Source organism: Ochotona curzoniae, unplaced genomic scaffold (genome assembly GCF_017591425.1).
Source record: "Ochotona curzoniae isolate NIBS_2020 unplaced genomic scaffold, NIBS_Ocur_1.0 contig_753, whole genome shotgun sequence".
Classification (NCBI taxonomy): domain Eukaryota; kingdom Metazoa; phylum Chordata; class Mammalia; order Lagomorpha; family Ochotonidae; genus Ochotona; species Ochotona curzoniae.
In genome coordinates, this window is record NW_024466547.1 from 32,265 (window position 1) to 36,113 (window position 3,849).

A 3,849-nucleotide genomic window follows, 5' to 3' on the forward strand; every position below is an offset into this window, starting at 1 on the left:
CTGTGGGTTGCTTCCCAGGAGACAAGCTGGATTGCGCCTGGGGACTCTGGCCGCCATGTGGCCGGGGCTCACGTCCAAGAGCGTCAGCCCCGCCCCTCTTCCAGGCCCGGGCTTGGGTCTAGCCACGCCCCTGGCGGCCCCAGCCCGGGGGTGGGATCGGCTGGACCTGCTCGCCCACGCTAAGCCCAAAGAGGGCCGCGCATGGGGGTCCAGCCGCCCCGAAACAGTCTTCCGAGGGAGCATGAAGACTGTGGGTTGCTTCCCAGGAGACAAGCTGGATTGCGCCTGGGGACCCTGGCCGCCATGTGGCCGGGGCTCACGTCCCAGAGCATCAGCCCCGCACCTCTTCCCAGCCCGGGTTTTGGTCTAGCCACGCCCCTGGCAGCCCCAGCCCGGGGGTGGGATCAGATGGACCTGCTTGCCGACGCTAAGCCCAAAGAGGGCCGCGCGTGGGGGACCAGCCGCCCCAAAACAGTCTTCTGAGGGAGCATGAAGACTGTGGGTGGCTTCCCAAGAGACAAGCTGGATTGCACCTGGGGACCACGGCCGCCATGTGGCCGGGGCTCACGTCCCAGAGCGTCAGCCCCGCCCCTCTTCCCGGCCCGGGCTTGGGTCTAGCCACGCCCCTGGCGGCCCCAGCCCGGGGGTGGGATCGGCTGGACCTGCTCGCCCACGCTAAGCCCAAAGAGGGCCGCGCGTGGAGGTCCACACCCCATGAAACTGTCTTCCGAGGGAGCGTGAAGACTGTGGGTTGCTTCCCAGGAGACAAGCTGGATTGCGCCTGGGGACCCTGGCCGCCATGTGGCCGGTGCTCACGTCCAAGAGCGTCAGCCCCGCCCCTCTTCCCGGCCCGGGCTTGGGTCTAGCCACGCCCCTGGCGGCCCCAGCCCGGGGGTGGGATCCTCTGGACCTGCTCGCCGACACTAAGCCCAAAGAGGGCCGCGCGTGGGGGTCCAGCCGCCCCAAAACAGTCTTCTGAGGGAGCATGAAGACTGTGGGTTGCTTCCCAGGAGACAAGCTGGATTGCGCCTGGGGACCCTGGCCGCCATGTGGCCGGGGCTCACGTCCCCGAGCATCAGCCCCGCCCCTCTTCCCGGCCCGGGCTTGGGTCTAGCCACGCCCCTGGCGGCCCCAGCCCGGGGGTGGGATCGGCTGGACCTGCTCGCCCACGCTAAGCCCAAAGAGGGCCGCGCGTGGAGGTCCACACCCCATGAAACTGTCTTCCGAGGGAGCGTGAAGACTGTGGGTTGCTTCCCAGGAGACAAGCTGGATTGCGCCTCGGGACCCTGGCCGCCATGTGGCCGGGGCTCACGTCCAAGAGCGTCAGCCCCGCCCCTCTTCCCGGCCCGGGCTTGGGTCTAGCCATGCCACTGGCAGCCCCAGCCCGGGGGTGGGATCGGCTGGACCTGCTCGCCAACACTAAGCCCAAAGAGGCCCGCGCGTGGGGGTCCAGCCGCCCCAAAACAGTCTTCTGAGGGAGCATGAAGACTGTGGGTTGCTTCCCAGGAGACAAGCTGGATTGCGCCTGGGGACCCTGGCCGCCATGTGGTAGTGGCACACGTTCCCGAGCGTCAGCCCCGCCCTCTTCCAGGCCCGGGCTTGGGTCTAGCCACGCCCCTGGCGGCCCCAGCCCGGGGGTGGGATCGGCTGGACCTGCTCGCCCACGCTAAGCCCAAAGAGGGCCACACATAGGGGTCCAGCCGCCACGAAACAGTCTTCCGAGGGAGCGTGAAGACTGGGGGTTGCTTCCCCAGAGACAAGCTGGATTGCGCCTGGGGACCCTGGCCGCCATGTGGCCATGGCACACGTTCCCGAGCGTCAGCCCCGCCCTCTTCCCGGCCCGGGCTTGGGTCTAGCCACGCCCCTGACGGCCTCAGCCCGGGGGTGGGATCGGCTGTACCTGCTCGCCCACGCTAAGCCCAAAGAGGGCCGCGCGTGGGGCTCCAGACGCCCCGAAACAGTCTTCTGAGGGAGCGTGAAGACTGTGGGTTGCTTCCCAGGAGACAAGCTGGATTGCGCCTGGGGACCCTGGCCGCCATGTGGCCGGGGCTCACGTCCCCGAGCGTCAGCCCCGCCCCTCTTCCCGGCCCGGGCTTGGGTCTAGCCACGCCCCTGGCGGCCCCAGCCCGGGGGTGGGATCGGCTGGACCTGCTCGCCCACGCTAAGCCCAAAGAGGGCCGCGCGTGGGGTCCAGCCGCCACGAAACAGTCTTCTGAGGGAGCGTGAAGACTGTGGGTTGCTTCCCAGGAGACAAGCTGGATTGCGCCTGGGGACCCTGGCCGCCATGTGGCCGGGGCTCACGTCCAAGAGCGTCAGCCCCGCCCCTCTTCCAGGCCCGGGCTTGGGTCTAGCCACGCCCCTGGCGGCCCCAGCCCGGGGGTGGGATCGGCTGGACCTGCTCGCCGACGCTAAGCCCAAAGAGGGCCGCACGTGGGGGTCCAGCCGCCCCGAAACAGTCTTCCGAGGGAGCGTGAAGACTGTGGGTTGCTTCCCAGGAGACAAGCTGGATTGCGCCTGGGGACCCTGGCCGCCATGTGGCCGGGGCTCACGTCCCAGAGCGTCAGCCCCGCCCCTCTTCCCAGCCCGGGCTTGGGTCTAGCCACGCCCCTGGCAGCCCCAGCCCGGGGGTGGGATCGGCTGTACCTGCTCGCCGACGCTAAGCCCAAAGAGGGCCGCGCGTGGGGGACCAGCCGCCCGAAACAGTCTTCTGAGGGAGCGTGAAGACTGTGGGTGGCTTCCCAAGAGACAAGCTGGATTGCACCTGGGGACCCCGGCCGCCATGTGGCCGGGGCTCACGTCCCCGAGCGTCAGCCCCGCCCCTCTTCCCGGCCCGGGCTTGGGTCTAGCCACGCCCCTGGCGGCCCCAGCCCGGGGGTGGGATCGGCTGGACCTGCTCGCCCACGCTAAGCCCAAAGAGGGCCGCACGTGGGGTCCAGCCGCCACGAAACAGTCTTCTGAGGGAGCGTGAAGACTGTGGGTTGCTTCCCAGGAGACAAGCTGGATTGCGCCTGGGGACCCTGGCCGCCATGTGGCCGGGGCTCACGTCCCCGAGCGTCAGCCCCGCCCCTCTTCCCGGCCCGGGCTTGGGTCTAGCCACGCCCCTGGCGGCCCCAGCCCGGGGGTGGGATCCGCTGGACCTGCTCGCCCACGCTAAGCCCAAAGAGGGCCGCGCGTGGGGGTCCAGCCGCCACGAAACAGTCTTCTGAGGGAGCGTGAAGACTGTGGGTTGCTTCCCAGGAGACAAGTTGGATTGCGCCTGGGGACTCTGGCCGCCATGTGGCCGGGGCTCACGTCCCCGAGCATCAGCCCCGCCCCTCTTCCCGGCCCGGGCTTGGGTCTAGCCACGCCCCTGGCGGCCCCAGCCCGGGGGTGGGATCGGCTGGACCTGCTCGCCCACGCTAAGCCCAAAGAGGGCCGCACGTGGGGTCCAGCCGTCCCGAAACAGTCTTCCGAGGGAGCGTGAAGACTGTGGGTTGCTTCCCAGGAGACAAGCTGGATTGCGCCTGGGGACCCTGGCCGCCATGTGGCCGGGGCTCACGTCCCCGAGCGTCAGCCCCGCCCCTCTTCCCAGCCCGGGCTTGGGTCTAGCCACGCCCCTGGCAGCCCCAGCCCAGGGATGGGATCAGCTGTACCTGCTTGCCCACGCTAAGCCCAAAGAGGGCCGCGAGTGGGGTTCCAGCCGCCCCAAAACAGTCTTCTGAGGGAGCATGAAGACTGTGGGTTGCTTCCCAGGAGACAAGCTGGATTGCGCCTGGGGACCCTGGCCGCCATGTGGCCGGGGCTCACGTCCCCGAGCGTCAGCCCCGCCCCTCTTCCCGGCCCGGGCTTGGGTCTAGCCACGCCCCTGGC